Raw genomic sequence first — 25,479 nt, forward strand, 5'->3', positions numbered from 1 at the left:
TGTCAACAAGAAGCGCATAGCCCAACTCCAAAAGGATGGAGTGTTGGAGTCATTCGACCTTAGGGACGATGACGTGTGCGAATCTTGTTTGCTTGGAAAGATGACCAAGTCACCCTTCACTGGCACTTGTGAAATGGATGAGGGTTTATTGGATCTCATACATACCGATGTATGTGGGCCCTTTAGATCCACCACAAGAGATGCAAACCGCTTCTATGTTACTTTCACTGATGATTATAGTCGATATGGGTATATCTACTTAATCAAGCACAAGTCAGAATCTTTTGAAAAGTTCAAAGAGTTTAAGCAAGAAGTGGAGAATCAGCTGGGCAGGTAAATTAAGATGCTTCGATCCGATCGAGGTTGTGACAAGTCCTTACCTCTTAGACATTCCAATAGAGTTACTGTTCCACCTTTTTATATGGTTTTCATATAACAAGTGAGGGTGATACGTTTATTAGTGATAGTACACTAATAAATTTGGATGAACCTAATAGCTACAAGGAAGCCATGGCAGGTCCGGAGTCTGCAAAGTGGAAAGAGGTTATGAACAGTGAGATTCAATCCATGTATGACAATCGAGTTTTGAACTTGGTTGACAATGTACTGGGTTGTAAGACGGTCAAGTGCAAATGGATCTTCAAGAAGAAGACCAACATGGATGGGAATGTACACATTTATAAGGCGTGATTGGTTGCGAAGGGCTTTACTCAAACTCCCGGAGTTGACTATGATGAGACCTTCTCACCAATAGTGAAGATAAAGTCTATAAGGGTTATGCTAGCCATATTTGCGTTTTATGATTATGAAATATGGTAGATCGATGTCAAAATCGCTTTCCTTAATGGGAAGTTGGCTGAAGATGTTTACATGAGTCATCCATAGGGCTTTGTCAATGCAGAGTACCCTAATAGAGTGTATAAGCTTGATAAATCCATTTATGGATTGAAACAAGCATCTCGCAGATGGAATCTTTGTTTCAATGAGAAAGTCAAAGAGTTTGGTTTCTCAAGAAGCGAGGATGAGTCATGTGTATATGTCAAATCTAGTGGGAGGATAGTTAGCTTTTTCGTTTTGTATGTCTATGACATACTGCTCATAGGAAACGACGTCCCAACCTTGCAGGAGGTCAAATCCTGGCTTGGGAAGTGCTTCGCTATGAAGGACCTCAGAGAAGCTGCTTATATTCTAGGGATAAGGATAGTGAAAAACAGGAGTAAAAGACTAATAGAACTTAGTCAAAGTACTTCCTTGGATAAAGTGTTAAAACATTTTAGCATGGAAAATTCCAAGAGAGGGGAGTTACCAATCCAAAACAATACCAAGTTAAATAAGACTCAAAGCCCGAGTACCGAAGCCGAGATAGCGAAGATGAGCCGAGTAACTTATGCTTCTGCAGTTGGCTCGATCATGTATGTTATGACTTGTACTCGGCCTGATGTGGCCTTCGCTTTAAGCAAGGGCAGCAGATATCAAGGGAACCCTGGTAGAGTACATTGGACCGCAGTAATGAATATTCTTAAGTACCTTCGGAGGACTAACGAATGGTTTCATATCATCGGTGGGAGTGATGAGTTAAGGGTACAAGGGTATAGTGACGCCTATTTTCAGACCGACCGAGACAACTTCCGCTCTCAGTTGGGCTTGGTCTTTACCCTGAATGGAGGAGCAGTGACTTGGAAAAGTTACAAGTAGAAGACCGTAGCTAATTCAACATGCAAATCAGAGTATATAGCAGCGAGCGAAGCATCAAAGGAGGCAATATGGTTGAATAACTTCATCGGAGACCTTGGAGTTGTGCCAACCATAAAGGAGCCTATGGAGATTTTCTATGATAACGAAGGTGTGGTTGCCTTAACCAAGGAACCGAGGGATCATGGCACAGGAGATATCATTTCATTAGACATCGGGTAGAAGAGGGACTCCTCGTAGTGAAGAGAGTATCGACAGAGGATAACCCAGCAGATCCCCTTACGAAGGGAGTGAGTAGGGTTAAGCACTTGCAGCACGCTAGGAGCATTGGGCTGAAGAATGATATTAGTTTTAGTAATTAGATAGCCATAGAAACTTGTAATAGATAAATTGTAATTGACATTTTGAGGATTAAATAAAGGTGTATTATTTATAAGTAATGTTACTGTCTTATGTCAATTATTTACTATTGTTTCACTTTTCATGTTTTGACTTCCTAAATAATAAGATTATTTAAACTATCCACAGTCGTTCATACTTTGGAAGTAGGTATGAAAGAAGACTGTCATGAATCGGATTGTAGATTGTCTAAGTGTTTAGACATAGCAAAAGTTTGTTGCGACTTTCATCAGTGCTCTAGAAATAAGATTAGAGTATTGGATTAAACCCGCGCTCACTTGAATCACTTCATGGAATTAATCACGAGTGATTGTGAGACGATAATATCATATAGTCTTTAAACCTAGATATATGGTTTACTGTTTGAAAATTGGTTAAGCATTAATAATGCGTAAACGCATCAATAACTTGATGTTTGATGTGTGTAAAACTCAACTAGTTTTAATCCTACTTTTAATTATAAAATAAACACACAAAGGAATTGGACCTATCAATTGTGGTAAAGTTAAATAAGTAGGGTATCGAACACAGGGAACGAAAAATTAAAACTAAAAGCTAATATTATCTAAAAATTAAGTAATAAAGGGGGTTTTCTATAGTTTTCCAAGACTAGAAACTTACTAACTAATACTTAGACTAATTAATTACAAACTAGATAAGCAAAGATTCAACTAAAGTCAATAATGAAAGGAACTTCTGTTTAGGTTCAACTCAATTGATCCTATGGTTGATTTTATGGTAATAGTGCAATGGATTAGTTGTTCTATTGGCTACCGATTCAAGTGATTAGGTTCACATTTGCTACACTAATCCTTAGAAAACAAATTAACTCAAACAGTGGCCAATTGTCTAAATTACTTTAATTTCCTAGGTTATTTATTCGGGTTAATGAAGACTTGTAATGGTCAATTAAATTGGTCCTTTAGTTAACCTCTTATTGATGGTCATCCCACAAGCTCACAAGGGAATTTACCTATTTTCCTATTAATTCTAGTTTCACATTCGTTATTCCTAGTCATATAATAAAGAGGTCACATAAATTATATGAGGTAAACAATTAAGAGATGTTCATGCAGCTTAATTCTCTTCCTATTAACAGAAAAACATTTATCATTCACACATAAGGTTCTTTAACAAGCTAAAGTTAACAAAATCACCAATATTAAATCAATCCTACCATAAATCAAACTATAGTATCATTATTGTCTCCCCAAACAGAAATTAAAAGGTTTTAGCTCATGATTGAGGCAATTGAAAGCACAAAAACGAAATCTATATGTCTATACATGATGGAAACAATAGATTGAATTGAAAGTAATGGAAATTTGCCTCTAATCTCCTTCGGAATTAGATTTAGGGTTTGATCTTCGTTCTCTAGGTCTTCTCTGACTTTATTCGTAGCTTTTCTCCCCAAGGGTTCTCCAGAATACTTTGTGTTGATCTGAAAAGTCGTTTTTATAGATTCGCCCCGACTCGCCGAGTCCATGACCGACTCGTCGAGTCCATCGCTTAATTCCCGTACACGGAAAGTTAAGGAGTCCTTAGATTCTCGAATCTTCGTATCGACTCGCCGAGTACCTTGTGTTTTTAGCATTTTTCTTCTTTGCTCAACTGCCAAGCTCCTAACCGCTTCTCCTACTTCCTTTTGCTTCCGAGCTTCACTTTTGGAATGAAAACACAATTCAAACACTTTTAGGTATCTTTTGTCCATATTATGCACATAATTAGGTAAAATTGAATATAAATCTATACTAAACATATGGCTAATTATGCACATATCAAAATACCCCACACTTGACTTTTGCTTGCCCCCAAGCAAAACTGATTTTTAGCACATTAGAATCACATAGGACAACTCCAATCGAACCCATCCATTACGCCAAGACCACAATGCGTGCATTTGTGTCTAAAATTTTCCTAAACCCCCCCCCCCCCCCCCCAATATTCCAAATACTTACAATCCTCATAAACATTCACCCACTTATCCCGAACAATGCTCATTTTATGCATCCCTCTGAATCCATCCGCAGAAAACTTCCTAACCTCAAGGTGTTTTTGGTTGAGCAACCCAAGCATAAATAATCTAGAAATTACAATTTATGATACCACTATGGAACTCTTTTGCATCCTCACTTCTTTGACAATTTGTCTTTGATTTCCTTGAATTAACCAACTTCTTAATTTTTTTGATATCCTCAACTTTTTGAGTCTTTGGAATTTTGATCTTCATACTTTGACTTTGATGTTCCAAAAATTCTTCGAACTTTTTCTTCTAATTTTCCTTTTTTCTCACATGTAACCCAGTTATATTATTTTTTTCCTTTCAAAACCCAACATGCTTAAGCAGGGGCGCTCAACTTCAACCTTAATTAGCTAAAGAATAAAATCTTCCTGGATACATTTCTGGTACACGATGCTAAACATATTGCATCCTTCGGGCTAAGAAAGGTTGTGTTTTTGTCCCATGATTTCACTGGAATAAGGAAGCCACAAATGCACTAGAACATATATAGGCTCAACTAAATATTTGGGTCTTCATGCAATTATCAACATAATTCTAACATGGAATCCTAATTACTTTTACCAAAATTTTCTAATTTAAGTTCTAAGAAATTTTCATGCAAAATTTTTAACTAAAATTTTAACTAATGTAACCAACCCCCTACCCCACACTTAATTCATGCAATGTCCCCATTGCATACTAGGCATAAAAAAATATGAAATGTAGAGGGAATTAGAACAAACTCCCCTGGGGTAGCAGTCGCGAGGCAGATTGTCTCTGAAGCTCCATCTTCAATCGAATTTAGACATGGAAACAGCTCATCCATGTCTCGGGCGTCATGTCGCATGTGGTAGCTCCGAATGTGCAGGAGCGATACTGGAAAATCCTCAGGAATTAATTGTAAAGAAAGGGTAGCCAAGTGGTGTAACGAATAGCATCTAAGCATCAGCCTTTTAGGTTGAATAATGAATGACTCGTCGAGTCTGGTAACTGCACTCGGCAAGTAATGGCGCGAAAAGCATGAAATCGTGAAAAGATGTTAGGACTCGTCGAGTCTGGTAACTGCACTCGGCGAGTCCTTGATGGGTGAAAAATAAACTCTAATTTGTATCCAGCTTTTGGTGGACTTCAAAAACTCCCCCTTGCTTCAGTAACTATTCACTCATGAACCCCTTTAGAACCGAACTCAACACCTAGACTTAATGCGTCGCCCTTTCTTGACTCTTTCCATTTTTCCTCACATTCTCTAGACTCCTTATGGTAGTACTCCCTAATTCAAATTCGGAAAGGAACCAAAGGAATTAGAACATCAAGCACATAATTCAAATCCTAATTAAAAGTTTAAAACACACCAAACAAACAAAATAAAAAAAAATTGTTCAACAAAACACAAATAAAAAGAAACTAGTCTTCATCCGCTTCCTCATCATCGCCATCATGCATAGCTCCACTTCCACCGGCTCCCCTTGCTTTGCGCTTATCCTTTCCTCCCAGCTTGGAACATACGGAAGTTGTCCCCCATCTACATGTTGAATATGGAAATGTTCAAATAATTGGATGAAAGATTGGTTTGTAAAATTCGAACTCCGACCCAAATCATCTAAATATCTCCTCCCTTCCTCATTTAACCACTCCGAGGGAACATTGTCCTCAACCGGAATAACCGGTGGATCATGGTGTGGTTGCTCGCGTCTTGGTCGAACCCTTCGTCCCGGTGCCTCGATCCCGATCACGACATCGTCATTGGGAATAGCATAATGCCCCCTCCATAATCCTCAATAATTCTAGCCCTCCGAAAAAGAATAGGATTAAAAGGAAGGGTCGGAATCATCGTCATCAAATTCCAAGCACCACGAGTCATCAACCCATAAGAGTGGGCTAAACGCGTCACGAACATACCCCCATTAATTTTTGAGGTTTTTCGGTCCTTGATCGCCCCTTCAGCCAAGTATGAAGCCAAGCACCATGGTATGTTGCAAAAAGTGTTGGGTGTAATGATGCTCCAAAGATAAAGACATCAAGGTTAGAAACCTTGTCATCATCCTTTCGTTGGTTGATAATGTTGGAGATAAGGCAGTGAATAAGGCGGTGAGTGGGTGATCGTATGCTTCCCCTATTGAGCTGATTTGGGAATGTAAAGTTTGTTGGCAATGGTGTTCCACCAACTCATGCTTGTGACACCATCCGGGAATACCTTATGGCAATGCTCCAAAAAGTTACCAAATACAGTCGTGTGAGTCAAGCTTCGGTTATAAATTCCCAACCTCCAAGCTAATTCAACCATAGAACATTGGCGAACCTCACCCCCAAGACAAAAAGTGATGTTCTCCGGGCTATAATAATCATCCCCACCCCGAAAATGTAATGTGGAGAAAAATTCCAAGCACAATTCTCGATAGACCGGCTCTCGGGTACGAAACAAACGACTCCAACCATCGCACGTGAGCGACACCCCATCATGAGTAAATTCCTTAACAAGGTATGGTGCCAACTCCTCTTTGTATCAGACGTTCTGTAACCATTCCTAGTCAATCGTATTGGGAACACAAATCTCCTTTTTCTGGATTTCTGCAAGTTTCTTCTTCCACCTAGTCATCGTGGATTGGGACTCGATTCGTGGAAATTTCAACCAAGGGAAATCTTCTTGGCTTCCTCGTGAGCTTTGAACCCGCGAAAACATGTTCCTGCATAAATAAGTACACAAACAAACAGAAACGAGCAAAACAGTTAGGAATTAAAATTGGGACTGCTTCAGACATGACTCACCGAGTCCAAACCCGACTCGCCGAGTCTGAGGAACTGCATTAGGAATTCACGCTTAATCTTTTTCGGTTTATACTCTGTCTTGTAAGCGTGTATCTTCCTCTTATATGCCCGTCGCAATTCTTCTTTCTTTTTCCGCGTAGCATCTTCTTCAATTACATGCTTGATCCGTTTCCCAGCCTTCTTTTTCTGCATTCCATTCTTTGGCCCCATCTTTTGTACTTCTCCTTCTTTAAACATAATTAATTCATAATTGGAAAAGACTCGGGCTAGAGGTTTGACTAACTTGATTTCTAGATTAGCCATATATGTCTCAATGGATGAGTTATTAGTATCATCATTCCCAGACTTCGCATTCTCCTTTTCTCCCAAGCTTGCCCCATTATCAAGTCGCCTTTCTTCATCTCTTTGTATCACTGTATCAAGGTAAGCTACTTGAGCATATTGGAAGTTACAATCATTTTTAACAATTTCGCCTTTTGCTGTTGGACCTTCCAAAGGATCTGGAAAAATCTTCATGTCAAGAATAGGAAAGAACTTGTAAATAGCAGGTAAAGGTTGCCCACACTTCTGAACTTTTTTATTGGACTCGTCGAGTCTGTCGATGCGACTCGGCGAGTCAATGCGTATTCCACATATTCCATTGATTCTTTTGGATTAGTTCCCTCCAACAACTTCTCTATCTCTTATAAGTCTTTTTCAGCATCAAAATTTTCCCCAGAAGATAGTAGAAATTGATTTGGATCTTCTTCTTGTAAGAGTGCAAGTTCTTTTTGTAGCAATTCATCATCCAAATCAATAGAGGAAACTTCTTCTTTTCTTGTTTCTTCTTGCTTAATCTCTTGTATAGCCTTAAACACTACTGATTTATCTCCTACCCTCAATGTTAGTGTGGACTCGCATACATCTATCAATGCACATGCGGTATTCAAAAATGGTCTCCCCAAAATAATTGGAATTTTGGGGTCTTCTTCCATGTCAAGCACTACAAAGTCCACGGGGAATACAAATTTGTCAACCTTTATGAGAAGATCTTCACAAACACCTCTTAGACGAATGATTGTCTTATCTGCTAGATGGATCTTCATATTAATCGTCCTTGGCTCTGGTAAATTCAACTTCTCGAAGAAAGAGTATGGCATTAGATTAATACTTGCACCCGAATTGGTCAATACTTGAGTAGCAAGTATATTTCCAAATTGACAAGGAATCGAGATGCTTCCCGGATCGCCCTTCTTTTCTGGTAGCTCATCTAATACTAACTCCGCGACTTTAGCCATATCTTTTCTAGCAGCAAAGAGACCCTTAAGCAAGTTTAAATATTTAGGTGTTTGAAGCATCGTTTCAGCAAATGAGATGTTGACTTGAAGGGCTTTCACATGTTCCATGAAAGTTCTGTACGCTTTAGCCTTTTCGTCAGGTATGGCTCGTATTGGAAATGGAAAAGGTGGCCTATAAGGCTTTAAGGAAACAACAATTTTGTCATCAGACCTTGGACTCGTCGAGTCCATTAGAGGGACTCGACGAGTCGTGTCGGGTTTAGCTGAACTTGAAACTTCTGTCTTTTCTGCATGCACCTTAGTTGAGACCTTTTGTGTAGGGGTCAGAGGAGTGATAATTTCCCCAAAACTAGTTTAGCCATCATTTCCGCCGTGCCATCGTTAACCATGTTCACTACCCCCTTACTTACTTCATTTCGCGGGTTATGGTATTCTCTAGAATGTTTAGACAACTCTTCAATTAATTCTTTGATCACCGGGGGTTCCTTCTTTGTGAGCGGGCCTTGCGAGTTAAGTAATTGCCTTGTTGTGACATTGACTCCGTCATAGAAGATGGAGACTTCTTGTTGGCTATTAAGGTCATGGTGTGGGAAATTTCTTAGTGGACTTTTGTACCTCTCCCATGCCTCATAAAGGGACTCTCCGGGTTGTTGTTCAAAGTTAGCAATAGCCTTCTTCAACTTGGCTATTTTAGAAGGTGGGCAAAAATGGTCAATGAATTCTTCTTTCTCTTAGCCCATGTGGTGATGGATCCGGGAGGGAGTGGCTTGAGTCAATCTTTTGCAGCACCCTTGAATGTAACTGGAAGCATGCGAAGTAGCTGGGTCTCGCGAGGCACATTTGGAACATTAAATTAATCAGCTACATCATTGACTTCATCCAAGTGTTTAAAGGCATCTTCGTTATCTTTTCCGTAGAAGGGAATCTCCTTTAGTTGAGCAAGTATGTGACCATTTAGTTCGAAAGTAGCAGTAGCGGGAATTGCGGGTTGCACAAGCCTGGGGACGGTATCGTCACGCATCTTCTTCTTCCATTCCCCCATGGGGACTTCATCGATGTTAGCCATGATAATGGCTAATTCGTCGCCGGAATCAAAGTCGTGTCCGAATGTAAGTGCTTCCTCTTCTTCGGTTTCGTATTCGGTGTCTTCTTTAATCGGGTCTTCTATTGCTATAGAGGCACTGGAAGCTCCTGATTTGCTGCTCTTCTTCTTGTTGAAAACGGATTTTAAATTCTTTAAAGGCGAGCTTTTTGAAGAAGTGGTTTCGCCAATGATTTTTCCTTTGTTCTTTAAAGTAGACTCCGGATCGTCAAGTGGAGGAACCAATGGAGTGTTAGATCCTCTGGTCATGAAACAACTGCAAGCAAAACAATAAAAACGCATAAAAAAACAAAAATAAAAATTAAAACTGTAATCAGCGATGGACTCGCCGAGTTGACTCGAATGCACTTGGTGAGTTCAAGGCAAAAACAGGAAAATTCCTAATTAACTTTTTTAAAACAGAAATTTATCAAAACCTCTCCTAATTACTAAATTACCTATAAAATTAACTTTGTGCAAGAAAAACTCACACAAGGGTTCGATAAAATTAGGAATTAGACTTAATTTTTTTGAACCGTTCCCCGACAACGGCACCAAAAACTTGATGTGTGTAAAACTCAACTAGTTTTAATCCTACTTTTAATTATAAAATAAACACACAAAAGCAGTGGACCTATCAATTGTGGTAAAGTTAAATAAGTAGGGTATCGAACACAGGGAACGGAAAATGAAAACTAAAAGCTATTATTATCTAAAAATTAAGTAATAAAGGGGGTTTTCTCTAGTTTTCCAAGACTAGAAACTTACTAACTAATACCTAGACTAATTAACTACAAACTAGATAAGCAAGATTCTACTAAATTCAATAATGAAGGGAACTTCTGTTTAGGTTCAACTCAATTGATCCTATGGTTGACTTTATGGTAATAGTGCAATGGATTAGTTGTTCTATTGGCTACCGATTCAAGTGATTAGGTTCTCATTCGCTACATTAATCCTTAGAAAACAAATTAACTCAAACAGTGGCCAATTTTCTAAATTACTTTAATTTACTAGGTTATTTATTCGGGTTAATGAAGACTTGTAATGGTCAACTAAATTGGTCCTTTAGTTAACCTCTTGTTGATGGTCATCACACAAGCTCACACGGGAATTTACCTATTTTCCTATTAATTCTAGTTTCACATTCGGTATTCCTAGTCATATAATAAAGTGGTCACATAAATTATATGAGGTAAACAATTAAGAGATGTTCATGCAGCTTAATTCTCTTCCTATTAATAGAAAAACAGTTATCATTCATACATAAGGTTCTTTAACAAGCTAAAATTAACAAAATCACCAATATTAAATCAATCCTACCATAAATCAAACCATAGTCTTAATATTGTCTCCCCAAACAGAAGTTAAAAGGTTTTAGCTCATGATTGAGGCAATTGAAAGCACAAAAACGAAATCTATATGTCTATACATGATGGAAACAATAGATTGAATTGAAAGTAATGGAAATTTGCGTCTAATCTCCTTTAGAATCAGATTTAGGGTTTGATCTTCGTTCTCCAGGTCTTCTCTGACTTTTATTCGCAGCTTTTCTCCCCAAGGGTTCTCCAGAATACTTTGTGTCGATCAGAAAAGTCGTTTTTATAGATTCGCCCCGACTCGCCGAGTCCATGACCGACTCGTCGAGTCCATCCCTTAATTCCCGTACACGGCAAGTTAAGGAGTCCTTAGCTTCTCGAATCTTCGTATCGACTCGCCGAGTAGTCGACCCTACTCGCCGAGTACCTTGTGTTTTTAGCATTTTTCTTCTTTGCTCAACTCCCAAGCTCCCAACCGCTTCTCCTGCCTCGTTTTGCTTCCGAGCTTCGCTTTTGGACTGAAAACACAATTCAAACGCTTTTAGGTATCTTTTGTCCATATTATGCACATAATTAGCTAAAATTGAATACAAGTCTATACTAAACATATGGCTAGTTATGCACATATCCATGTTATAAACCACATTTTTGTGTATGATTTAATTAGTAAATAGTAAATGCATATAAGTCAAAGTTTATATGTTCATTTTATCCTACGAGGGTAAAAACGATATCTTGGGCCCTTCGATGATCTGGTTTGACTTATGTGCCGGTTTAACGCACACGATACCTGCTCGACATATCCTATAAAATATGTATTTACGTCGGTCGACAAATGTAAACTTCTTGTGAATAAACAAAATAAAAATTATTCAAGAATAATACGTGTGCTTTATATATATAATATTTGTAAAAATATTTATATTAAAATTATCGAAGAACGATAAAATAATATTATATTTTTATGAGTTATGGTTTCGACAACGTATTTAATTATTATAATAATAAAACGTTTATATATATATATATATATATATATATATATATATATATATATATATAATATCCTTATTTCAATTAATATAAATATAATTTTCATAGTTTTGAAAATAAGAAATATATATATCGATATATTAATTTCTTTATATTAGATTGGTTATTAAATGGTTTAAATGGTTTGTATTTCATTCTATTTTAACGGCTAGTTATAAAACACGTGGGCATAAGAAACAATCCATATATTCAAGTTAGTTTGAAGTGGATAAAAGTTTGACAAATTTAGTCAAAAAAGAATTATGGATATTTATTGCTATACATATGTGTCAAAAATTTACAGTTTGCTTCGTGCCAAAGAATACCTTGTACATATGTGTCAAAATTTTAAGATACATGTTAATTTTTAGAGAATGACGATGCATAATAAATGTAGTATAAATAGTTTTTTTTATGAAGTTTAAATCATACGTTTTATCATCTTGCAAATGGAATAGAGATAACGTATAACAACATAATATTTTAAGAGATTGAGGAATCACATTCAAAACTACTTGGAAGTAAGATATATATTCGTTGTATAAGGTAATTGTATAGTCACTTTCTTCTTACACATAAATATGAAATATTTTTATAAAATACGTGCTATGTGTAATTATATTCTTTGTTTATTTGAGATGGGTGTTGAATAAATATTTTATACAAGTTTTAAACTGTATATGTTTTTTTATCAACAAATATGTTGGGTAAAACATGGGTAGATGAAATAATTGACATGTGTTAAAATGATGAGAGACCTCGATATTGTTATTGTTTCAGTCACCTAGTGGAGTATAGATGGCGACCACAGACCTTTCTAGACAGTCCAGTGGAATGCTAGCAGGCTCGCAACCTGTAGGTGTTTGTGAACTTAGTGTTCAATGGTATACTCCATCCCTCACATGGTGGCCTTATTTGAAATAAATTGCTAAGGAATCCCTTAAAGCAGTGTTGTCACCCCGATGAAAATCCTTAGGCTAGGTCCCTTATGAAAGGTGTTTAGGGACGTAAAGTGAGGATAACGGGAATGGGTAATCAGAGCTATTGTTGTTTGATGAAATTAATAAATTTATTGTTGCCGGATGAAAATTAATAAATTTATTATTTGTGGGTTGAAAACCCTATATGCTCACCAGACTCCCAAGTCTGACCCACTCAGCTTTCTGTATTACAAGTAGTGGACCCCGAGCATAATTGGAAGACAATGAGACTTTTTGATTATAGGCCAGTAGTTGTAAATAACTGTTGTAAGGCTTATAATGTACTATTTATGCTTTTGGTCTGTATTAGAACATGACATCCCGAGGTTTTTTTATGTAATGAAAACATATTTCTTTAAGAAATGTTTTGATAAATTTTTATTATATTTTTTTGGGAACAAATTCTGCAACATCTTTTGGAAAATTACTCTCATTTTATTTTAAAAGCATAAACTAAATCAGTCTTTTCTGGTCGAGAAAAATGGGGATGTCACAGTTGGTATCAGAGCATTAGTTTAAGCGAACTAGGAATTTGTAGGATTTCTAGACTTAAACTTAGAATCCTAAGTGATGATCGTGAGATGAGTGTCTAGCATATTTTAGACACGAGCACTAGTATGTTTTAGGAAAATTGTCTAAAAGGCTTTTACGTGCTAATTGCTATATGTTTGCCATATATGCCATTATTTGTTCGGATCTGTGGTCTATTGCCGACCGGATTTGGAAACCTTATGTGTTTAGGATTCTAAGTGTACGACTACGATATTAGAACTAGCATATGTGACATCCCCATTTTCATGGCCAGAAAAGACAGAATTTGTTTATGCTTTATAAAAATCAGAGTACCTCTTTTAATAAAAATGTTGCGGAATTTGTTCCCAGTAAAACATGATAAATACCATATCAAACCATTTCCAAAGAAAAGTATTTTTATTCATTTTAAAACATTTTGGATGTCATCGTCAATACAGAAACATAACCATAAACAAAACTTACATTTATTATCACTAGTGATTTATATCTTCTTAATCTCTCAGTGTAATGTAATTTCATATCAACACATGTGATATAAAAAAAAACTGAGAGGGTCATGCTGGTAAACCAGGTGACTACATAGGATTTGCTGAACATGCTGAACAGGCACTCCTAAATCTCCCCATTATCTTCTTTACTCTTAAGGATTTACCCTAAGAATTAGATATTACTCATTCATTCTTTCCTAAGGATTATCCTAAGGAATAGGCACGAAATCCATCGTTGCTAGGATTTGCTGAACATGCACTAATTCCATAGTAGCCAGGGCTATCTCGTTTATTGACAATATCGTTTCTGAGAATCCAGACGAAATACATGTCAATGGGTTTTTATCTCGTTTATCAATAATATCGTTTTCGAGAATCCACTCGCAATACATGTCAATGGGTTTTTAGAGTACACCTAGTGAATACACAGTTCAAATAACACCTACAGGTTGCAAGCCTACTAGTGTTCCACTGGACTGTCTAGAATAGTCCGTGGTTGTCATTCATACTTTGCTAGATGATGGGTCCAACACTTGGGTAAAAGGCTTCTCTCATGGTTCACTTCTCACCCTTATCTCATGGTCTATATCACCTCTCATCATTTTGTTTTTGTCACGCAAATAATAGCCCAATTAATTATTCTAAGGACCTAATAACATTACTATAATTATTTAAAAACTATATTAAAAATAGCATAGGCGTAGCTCACTTACAACGAGTTTTAAAGAAAACCGGGCTTATGTTGGAGCAGCGTTTCCGAACTGAAAGACCCTTTTTCTCGGGACTCCAGGATCCTCGGGACTTCCTTCGGGTGCTAGGAGGGTTCGCTAGCGTTTAAGATGGTTGGAATGGGTTAGAGAGAGAAAGAAGTTAGAGAGAGAAGTGATTTTGGAGTGAAGAAGTCGGCAGCTTCGCACTTCTATTTACAGTGGCTGAACCTCGGACTACGCTGGGCGTAACATTGGATAAGGCTGCTACGTGGCGATCTCCAGATGGTGCGACGTGGATGCCTCGGAACCACATGAGACCGAAGTACGCTGGGCGTACTCCAATTCAGACATTGGGCGTAATGCGAATGGTGGCGTGTCACTCATCCGAAGCGGGTCCTCCAATCAGCAATGGACGGTCCAGATCGAGCCACGTCATCACTATTCGCACCAGCTTCGCAAATTCGAGTTCCAACTTCAAAAAATCATATATTCCTCATACGAGCCCCTTTTTCGACGTTCTTTACATCCACGTATAGGCGGGAATGTACTCTACAACTTTCGTTTAGACTCTGTCAGCTAATTTTGAATTTATTTTAAAAGTTATATTATTAACAGGCCGGGACATGATTGGTCCGTTAAAATTCCATAACTCCTTCATCTGATGTCCGTTTCCTTCTGCCTTTTTATCGTTACAATACTATTAACGAGATCTTCGATTCTCATTTAGGTTGTGTCGGCTAAAAACTGCTCGATCTAATATTCGAACTTCGGGTTGTACATTGCTAAGACGAAATTTCGAAAAATCATAGCTTCCTCATCCGAAGTCAGATTTGGGCGTTCTTTTTATGGACGCTCTCAGTTTAACATATTCTACGAATTTCGTTTAGATCGCTAAGGCTAAAAATTGCTCTATCGTAAATTCACTATTTACACTTCCCGGTACGTGTCGGTTCCGTCGCGAAACTTCGACGGGTCATAACTTCTTCGTTATAACTCGGATTTCGACATTCTTTTTATGCACAGAATCCTTGTAAAATATTTTAAAACTTGGTTAATATTACTACTTCTAAATAATCTTCCATCAAAAACTCATTTTTTGATGCTCTTTGTCTCTAAATTGACTTGCCTGGATCTACAGGTGTTACAACATATAAACGTTTCAGAGTAATAAGGAGAATTCAAATGACTATCATGAATAACGATCTAAATTCACCTAATTTAATGTATAGATCAAGATGGAAAAAACCCAAAGTGGAGCTAGAAATGCAAATAGAAACCAGCAACCTCAACCCCAAGTGGTGGAACAGGTGCCTATAGCAGGAGATGCACCAGAACCCATCACCATGGTTAGAGTACAAGCCATGATTCAGGCAATGATGGTTGAAAAAAAGGAGGAAATGAGGCAACTATTGCTAAACAATAGGAGTGAACCTTCAATGCCTGTTGAACAACCTGAATTAAATGACGATCAGTTGGAGGAAGGAAACTACAGTAGATCTGTTGGTCAAGATGAATCACTTGTGGTTAGGAGAAACAATCAAGAGGATGGTGTTGAGAAAAATGGATGAAAGTATAAAGACTTTATGACTTGCAAGCCATCAACTTTTAATCGACAAGAAGATCCTGTCGGAGTAATGGATTGGATCTCAAAAATGGAATTGGCCTTCATGACATGTGGTTGTCAAGGCAAGTTACAAACCAGAATTGCAGTGCGTCAGTTCAGAGGTAGCGTTGTTCGCTGGTGGAACACTTTAGGAAAGACTCAAAGCCCTAATGAGCCACTGCAACTGACTTGGACAAAGTTCTTAGTGCAATTCAAGTGCAAGTACTGCTCGGCCCAAAATCTGCTTGAGTTAGAAAACCAATTTCTTACATTAAAGAAGGGAAGTATGACTATTGATGAATACACCAACAACTTCACAGAGAAAATGGAGTTTCCTTCGCGTATTGTCCCAGACGAGCTGTCGAAAATCGACATGTACGCAAAAGGACTTCCATGGGAGTATGCAGTGCCAGTGCGTCAGGAACTTACTTCGGAGGCAGCTATCTGGGCTGCCAAATCTGTTGAAGATATGATTAAGGAGAGAGCCGCCAACAACGTTGAAGTTGGCGAAAAGAGAAAGTTTGAAGGAACTTAAGGTTTGAACAAGAAAATTAGCTTCTCGAAGTCTGGTTCGAGAAAATTCGGAGGAGGAGCCAAAGCAAAATGGTGTGATAAATCTAAGAAGAAACATGTTGGGAAATGTGATGAGGATGTCACTTGTTTTAAATGTGGAAAGCCAGGGCACTACGCCAGCAAGTGCACAACCAACAAAAGGGTGTGCTATGGATGCCATGAAGAAGGGCACATTTTGAAGGATTACCCCAAGAAGATAGAGGCAGCGAAGCCCAATCTCCCACCAAAGCCAAAAGCCAGAGCTTTCCAAATGACATTGGAAGCTGCAAAGGATGCAACAGATGTCGCTTCAGGTACTTTTCTAGTAAATGGATTGCCTATCAATTTATTGTTTGATTCCGGATTGAATTACTCCTTTATATCACATAAATTTGGTGAAAGACTAGCATTGCCTATAGAAAAGCTAGATGATGCTCTAATTGTAGAAGTTACTAGTGGCAAATTCATATAGGTTAGCGATTATATTAGGAATATCGTCATCAACCTAAATGGAAACGAATTCCAAGAAAAGTTGTTACCCATCGAGTTAAATGGTTTCGACATCGTTTTGGGGATGGATTGGCTTAGCGTCAATGATGCTGAAATATTGTGCAAGAAAAAGATAGTAAGGGTATACCCGCCTGGAAAGGAGTCGTTTATGGTATACAGAGATAAGCGTAGAGTAAATTCTGGAATCATTTCCCTAATGAAAGCCAGAAGATGTTTATCTAAAGGATGCACTTCATACTTGGCATTCGTGATTGATGCTAAGAATGAGAAAAAGGATATGCAAACTATACAAGTGGTGTGTGACTATCCGGAAGTTTTTCCTGAGAAAAGTGGAGTTTAGAATATACTTGTTACCAGGAACAACACCAATAGCAAAAGCCCCATATCGATTAGCATCGACAAAGATGAAGGAGCTTATGATGCAACTTCAGAAATTGTTGGACAACAGTTTTATTAGACCTAGTTCATCACCCTGGGGTGCCCTGGTGTTATTTGTGAAGAAGAAAGATGGGAGCATGAGAATGTGTATAGATTACAGGGAGCTGAACAAGGCGACAATAAAGAACAAGTATCTGTTGCCAAGAATTGATGACCTGTTTAATCAGTTGCAAGGTTTGAGCTATTTCTCGAAGAATGGTCTTAGGTCAGGATATCATCAGCTAAAGGTAAGAGAGCAGCATATTGAGAAAACTACATTCAGAACAAGATATGGACACTATGAGTTTTTGGTTATGTCATTTGGACTAACCAATGCTCCAGCAGCCTTCATGGATTTAATGAACAGGGTGTGTAAACCATTCCTAGATAATTCTGTGATAGTGTTCATAGATGACATTATGATTTACTCGAAAAGCCAGTATGAGCATGGAAGACACTTGTGAGAAGTGTTAGAAGTATTAAAGAAAGAGAAGTTGTATGCGAAGTTCTCCAAATGTGATTTTTGGATTCAAGAAGTCCAATTTTTGGGTCATGTGGTTAATTGTCACACCCCAAAACCGATGGCGGAAACGTTCCGGGGCGGAGGACGTCATGTAAAGTATCACAACCAATGTACCTAGCAAGCATAGTAAAAACAACCATTACATTACATAGGAATATTTACATTTGTTTGAAAGCAAAGTAATACATGTTTTATATATACATCAGTACGAACAAAAGTATAGACAAAACTTCTATATACACCATCTTCTCCAAAAGAACGTGCGATACATGTCTAACGAGAACCTGAGAATACAAGCAGTTTTAAAATATCAGCATAAAGCTGGTGAGTTCATAAGCGGTTTGTTTCTGGTAAAAGAACAAGTTTCCTTTGGTTTTTCTGAAAAAGTTGTTATCCAAGAAAATCCCATATTTTCTTATAAGAGAAGTTTAGTTATCCATTTGTTAAACAACCTGGTTAAGAGAAGTTAAGTTATCCCAAGAAAAACCCTTATTTTCCTTAAAAGTTGGTGGTTGGTTATCGATTCGGAATACAGTGTACAACTATCTACCATACTTGTAGCGTTTAAGTAAAGTATCCTGAAAGCCTGGTTATCCTTGAAAAATACATTTGTTTTAACACATATATAAAACTAATAAGTAGGTAGTAAACTAATTCCTAAGGGTGTTAGTTTACTAGGTTCATTATTACTAAAAAGTAAATCTCCATTATTCAAGTTTGCGAGTTCCATAACCATACGATAGACTAGATATGGCAATAAGAAGTCCATTATCATTTTATGACTTTTGTCACCCATAGACCTGCCGGTCCCACTGTAGCTAGCAGCAAGGTGCGGGGTAGTCAGCCCCGTATAGATCTATACACTCAAGTCACGCTATCTGTCCAGGAGATTCTGGTTACAGGGGCGGTCCTCCACTCGTGTATCTTTGTGGAGTGTTACAGAGGACGTGTCTCCAATCTTAAGAATAAAGAATTTAAAAGTAATAATACGGAAAATCCTGTTTGATGAATGGCATGAAATCCTTTATGAAACATAAAATATAACATTTTATATTGAGTTTCGCAATTAGTTTGAAAACTAATTCTGTAAGTTAAATGGTTGGTTAATACGATTTTCTGTGTTAAAGCATACGGAATATGAAACATTTCATACGAAATAATAAGTTTGAGTACAAGATTCCTTGTACTTTTGCTTGTATTCCCCCCTGAAAACATGAAAACACGGAAAAAGGTGTAGGGGTATGAACTCACCGGTCGGGAAATGTGTCAGATAGGATGCTAAGTGTCAGTTTAGGGCTTGAACACACGCGAGGATCCTATGTAAAATGAGGAGATACATAATTGTATCTAATTAGACATTGAACTACTAATTAAGTAAGATAATACACTCCGAGGCGCGAAAACACTTTATCTCAAGTGTTAGGAATGATACGGGATGTATCTAAGGGGGTGTAGGGCCTAGATATGGAGTTTACTCTTCGAGAGTAAACTCTTAGAAGAGATTACGGCCCATAGACCATATCCCCATGAGTTTACTGTTGGATTAGTGTCTAAGGTTACAACTATATTAGGCAAGTATTTGACCTGGTTGTGCATGGTCCTTTTGGGTTGCCTTCACCATAGCAACTTGATAGGATGATTTATTAAGAGAGAGTAAATGTTATTATAAAGAATAATAATATTGTTAGTATAAGTCATAGAATTAATTAGAATTAATTTGGTGACTTAAAGAGATTAATTTAATAAGAGGGAATAAACTGTCAATTGTTTGATAGTTAAACTTTAGACTGTAAATCCATATAGATATATGATGGACGAATTCTAGAAGCTAAAGGATAGCTAAAATCGTCCATGGTGTTATCTAGGAATGGATTTGGATAGCCTTAAGAGAAGATTATCCAATAGGGTTTAGGTTGTAACCCTTAAGGAGTCTACAAGTATAAATAGTCCCCATGGCTAAGGGAATTCGGAACTTAACCTAAAGTAGAGAAGCTCTGGCCGAATTCCTCCCCTCTCCTCTCTCCCAAATCATCCTCCTTGCTATTTTGTGTTTGTAAGCCATTAGAGGAGTGACAATTGTGACTCTAGAAGCTCCAAGACAACAAGATCAAAAAGGAATTCAAAGGTATGGTTCTAGATCTGTTTCAATGTTGTTATTTAACCTAATTAGTTATTAGAAGTCTTGGATTCAAAGCATGTTTAATTAGAAAGCCTAGATCCGAGCATTAGGGGTTTGCATGCGCACATAGGAAAGTTCTTATGGCTAAAACCCATCATTTACGGCCGTAAAATCATGGGTGGTGTGTTCTTGGATGTTTAAAGATCTTACAACACCTGTGTAATTAGGCTAGGTTCAATTCTAGGGCATAGGAAGTGGTTAAGTCCTCAAATGGACCATTTATGGGAGTTTACGGCTATAAACATAGAGTTTACGGCCGTAAACTCTTACTTGTCCCTTCCTTTTGTGTTTTGATGGTTCTAGGTTAAGCACACATGATTCTAGTCCAATATACAAGCCATGGAAGGAAGTTAGGGCACCATTTAACATCCTTAGAGGAGTTTACAGCCAAGGGACCAATCATTGGGGGGTTTACAGCTGTAATCTCCTATGTTTATGGTTTCCTTGATGTTTAAGGCCCCTACTTCGATGGTGGTTGATTCTAGACATTATCCCAAGCCATAGGAGGTGTTTCAAGGGCAATTTAACACCTTAAATGGTGTTTACGGCCTATGAAGGAGGGTTTACGGTCCAATAATGTTCTTGGGCCGTAAACTCATGTTTACTACCCAAATGATAAGATTTTGGTGTTCTAAACTCGTCCATGCAAGTCCTTAAGTCATAGCTAAGCACTAGGAGTGATTTAAGAGGGTTTTGGGGCTTCAAAACCCCATTTAAGGGTTTTTACGGTTTTGGAGTGTTCTAGGGCCGTAAACACATGATTTTGAGAGTTTTGGATGATTTAAACCCGAATTTGCATGCTAAACAAGCTAAACTACAAGCTAGGATAGATCACTTACCAATTTGGAGCTTGCAAGGGGGTGTTTTTTGATCAAACTTTGAGTTGTAGAGAGAGAGTAGTGAGAGAGAGGGTGTTAAGAGTGGAAAAGCTTCAAATGGAGGTCTACTCATCCTTATATAGGGTTCGAGTTTGTGGCCCAATGGAAATCTACCCCATACTGACGTTAAACGGAGCTTATGGTCGTACTCGATTAAGTTGTCGTAACCCGACGTGGTCGTAAACTAGAAATCTTTTTAAAAGAATTCGAGGGTGTTTCACATGTTTCTAACTCATTTGGACACTCATGAAGTCACAATAAAAAGTCTTAGTTTAAATAACCTAATCCAAAATGTTAACAGAACAATTCGATAAAGACGAGTTTTATTGACAGAAACGGGTTACAGTGACGGAATAAATTTCAGGTTGTCACATTAATCAAGAAGGTATTATGGTTGACCCAGCTAAGATTGAAGCTATAAAAAGTAGGAACAACCAAAGAGTCCTATGGATATCCAAAGTGTAACATCCTGAAATATCAAGAGTAGAGTTGAAGGGCTAAAAGAGTAAGTTGTGGAAGAGTGACTCGGCGAGTCCATGGATGGACTCGGCGAGTAGAGTCGCGACTGGGTCGCGTGTTAAGTAGCCGACTCGGCGAGTCAGTAAGGAGGACTCGGCGAGTAGGTGCTGAGTGGAGAAAACCCTAATTCTCGGGGTTGAACCCTATATAAAGAACATAACAGCCCACTCTCAGCCTCTTTATTCATTCCCAAGTCCAGAAACCCTTAGCCTTCGTGTGTGAATGATTCTATCTCAATTGGAAGCTTGAAGGAAATGATTATTGAAGGAATTTTGGGAGATTGAAGGCTTGGAGCAAGGGGCTTTGATTGGATTTGTGTTTCATTGTAGTTGGGGCGTCCATTGGGGGTAATATCTCGTTCTTGGTCTGATTGTATGTTGTTTCTTCATTTTGGGGTTTGTGGGAACTTGTCTATGGATGTAATTGGAAGTCTAGAGGTTAGATCTGAGGGTGCTACCTCAGATCTGGAATGGAGAAGAATCAGAGAGCATGAAAGTCCCTGTGTTAGAGTGTGTAGTGAAGCTTTCATGTCCCAAACCCTAAACCTTTGTGCAAAAGGCCTAGATCTCTTTGGATCAATTGCATGGTCTGGAATGCTTCTGTATGGATTCAGATCGATGGAACTCGGCGAGTCACATGGGTGAACTCGACGAGTTGTTTGAAGATGAGCTGGGACTCGGCGAGTTGGAAGAACAACTCGGCGAGTCGGATGAAGATGGCCTTGGACTCGGCGAGTTGTATGAACAACTCAGCGAGTAGGTTGAGGATAGCCATAGACTCGGCGAGTCTGTTCTTGGACCCGACGAGAGTTGTCGAAGAGTTTCGATATTCTCTGGTTGAGTCGAGGGTCGGTGAGTCAAGGGATGACTCGGTGAGTTGTGTGCGAGAGGACTCAGAAGTTGTGACACTCGGCGAGTCTCGGGGTAACTCGGCGAGTTAGGTCGCGAATTGAGTGAGCTCTGGGTATGGGAACTCGGCGAGTCATCGGGTTGACTCGGCGAGTAGGGTCAGTCAGGGGTTGACTTTGACCTTGTCTTTGACCAAGGGTTGACCAGTGGTTTCCAGGGTTATTTTAGTAATTGTTGTTTATGGTTTTGAGTTCAGTGCATTGGTGGCTGTCCAGCGGTGGAGATCGTATCAGTGATCGGAGCAGCTCGAGTTATCTGTTCTGTCGGCAGTTTCGAGGTGAGTTATCCTCACTATATCGATAGGGTTTATGGCACCAAGGCCAACCCTTTTATCGGATGGAAATCCGGGTAGTTGTCTATTGCTATGATATTGCGGGATATGGGCCGGAAGGCGTTATATGTTGTGGGCCGGAAGGCATTACATGTTGTGGGCCGGAAGGCATTGCGATGTGGACCGGAAGGTCATGGCCTGGAAAGGCGTATGTGTACATTTAGTATGTTGACTGATTCGTAGGGTGATGTTATGCTAGTGACTGGCTAGGCTGGTATCTTGGTTAGGGTAATGCCATGTATGTGATCTGTTGATCGATTGCTGTCTGTGAGCTGTTATGTGATTATGTGTTATGTGCATGATTGCTAGGTCTGGAGTGTGACCCGGTATGCGGGGTCGTTCTATGTTCTGTTATGATATGTATGCTTTTATGCTGTGGGCCGGAAGGCAATATGTTATGGGCCGGAAGGCATTGCGTTATGGGCCGGAAGGTGATATGTTTTGGACCGGAAGGTCGTGGCCTGGAAAGGCGTATATGTGGTTGGTATATTGGGGGTATCTCACTAAGCTTTCGGGCTTACAGTTGTGGTTTTATGTTTTCAGGTTCTCAGGAGTCTGTGGTAAGGCAAAGGCGTGATCGTACCGTTCCTCGCGTTGGTGTTTTATGAAGTGAACCTGGGAAATACTCTGTTAAATAATGTATTGAAAACCTTTTTGTAACAACGTTATTAAAATGGGTTGTTTTTGAAAAGTTTTAATTGTTTTGAAATTTTGGTCGTTACACAAAGATTTCTAGGATTAGCTAGATATTATCCAAGATTTATCCAAGGTTTTCTTCGATAGCTGCTCCATTAACAGCTTTGACCCATAAGGGAGCTACTTATACTTGGAGTGAGAAGCATAAGGAAGCATTCAAGAAGCTAAAGAAGAAATTATGTGAAGCACCGATTCTTTCTCTACACGATGGAGTTGAAGACATCACACTGTATAACGGTGCATCGGGAGTCAGGTTAGGATGTGTTCTAACTCAAAGAGAAAAGGTGATAGCATATGGATCTCGACAATTGAAAGAGCATGAAAAGAACGACCCCACTCATGATTTGGAGTTAGCAGCGGTAGTATTCGCCCTAAAGATATGGAGGCATTATCTTTATGGCACTAAGTGCAAACTTTTCACTGATCATAAAAGTCTTCAATATCTCTTTAATCAGAAGGATTTGAACACGAGGCAACGACGCTGGCTAGAGTTACTCAAGGACTACGACTGTGAGATACTTTACCACCCTGGTAAAGCAAATGTTGTCGCAGATGCTCTCAGTCGGAAGGTAAACCTTGAACAGAAAAGTCCAAGAGCGTTGAGAATTGAAGTTGTCTCGACAATTACGGGAAGTATAAAGAAAGCTCAGGAGGAAGCTTCAGAGAAAAATGACCAAAAGGAAGAACGTTTGGGCAAAACGTTAGTGTTCGGTACAAACAACCAAGGGTTGAAGGTATTCTAAGATAGGATTTAGATACCTAAGACAGGAGGAAGGAGAAATCTTCTGATGGAGGAAGCTCACACGACCATGTACTCGATTCATCCCGACATCATGCAAATGTATAGGGATCTGAAACCCTACTACTGGTGGCCAACGATGAAACTTGATGTTGCAAAGTATGTGGCCGAGTGTGTGACATGTGTAAGGGTTAAAGCACATCATCAGAAACCGTATGGGAGTTTAGAACCTTTACCTGTACCTATAGGTAAATGGAAGACATCACTATGGATTTTGTAACTAAACTACCCAGAACAAAGAATGGTCACGACATGATTTGGGTGGTCGTTGATCGGTTCACCAAAAGTGCACATTTCATAGCCGCCAATGAGAAGTGGTCTATGGAAAAGCTTGCAAAGGTTTACGTGAAAGAGATAGTGAAAGCTCATGGTGTTCCCCTGACGATTGTGTCAGACCGTGATAGTCGTTTCACGTCGAGGTTTTGGAAAAGTCTACAAGAGGAATTGGGTACGAAATTGTGTTTAAGTACAGCTTACCATCCGCAAACCGATGGTCAAAGCGAATGAACAATTCAAACATTGGAGGATATGCTACGAGCATGTACCTTAGAATTTCAAGGTAATTGGGATGATCATTTACCTATGGTAGAATTTTCCTATAATAATAGTTTCTACTCAAGCATCAAGATGGCACCTTACCAAGCTTTGTATGGAGAAAAGTGTCGAACGCCGTCGTGTTGGCTTGAAGCTAGGGAAAAACAGTTTATGGGACCTGAAATAGTCCATCAGACTGCTGAAAAGTTGATAGTGATTAGGGAAAGGATGTTAGCAACTCAAGATCGTCAAAAGAGCTATGTTGACAAGAAAAGACTGTCGATATCATTCGAAGTTGGTGATTCGGTTATACTTAATGTCTCGTCGTGGAAGGGACTTATAAGATTTGGTAAAAGGGGAAAGTTGAGTCCAAGGTTTATTGGACCATTTAAAGTTCTTCAAAGGATTAGGAACCAAGCTTACAAACTCGAATTACCCGAAGAACTGAATGATATTCATAACACTTTCCACATGTGTTATTTGAAGAAGTTCACGGGATAAGTTCCCGACATAATTCCAATTTCTGAGAAAAGGATCGATGAAAACAAGAGGTTGATTGAGGAGGCCGACGCTATTGTTGATCGTAAGACGAAAAAGTGACGACGTAAGATAGTCGAATTAGTATTAATGCGATGAAAACATACGAATGGGCTGAACCTCACTGGGGAGACAGAAAGTGACATGAGAAGTCGTTATCCACATCTGTGTGCTAATGTATGATTCTGGGACAGAATCATCCTAAGGGGGAGA

The 25,479-nt window shown here is 38.7% G+C and overlaps 1 non-coding gene across 1 annotated transcript; it reads left to right on the forward strand.

Annotated features, from left to right (window-relative positions):
• The first annotated feature begins 8,712 nt into the window (after positions 1-8,712).
• LOC145056125 (small nucleolar RNA R71) lies at positions 8,713-8,819 on the forward strand. Its single transcript, XR_013685661.1, has one exon. It is a non-coding gene; the product is annotated as a small nucleolar RNA R71 (small nucleolar RNA).
• The last annotated feature ends 16,660 nt before the right edge of the window (positions 8,820-25,479 follow it).

Source organism: Lactuca serriola, chromosome 5 (genome assembly GCF_051521515.1).
Source record: "Lactuca serriola cultivar US96UC23 chromosome 5, Lser_US96UC23_V15, whole genome shotgun sequence".
Taxonomy (NCBI): Eukaryota; Viridiplantae; Streptophyta; class Magnoliopsida; order Asterales; family Asteraceae; genus Lactuca; species Lactuca serriola.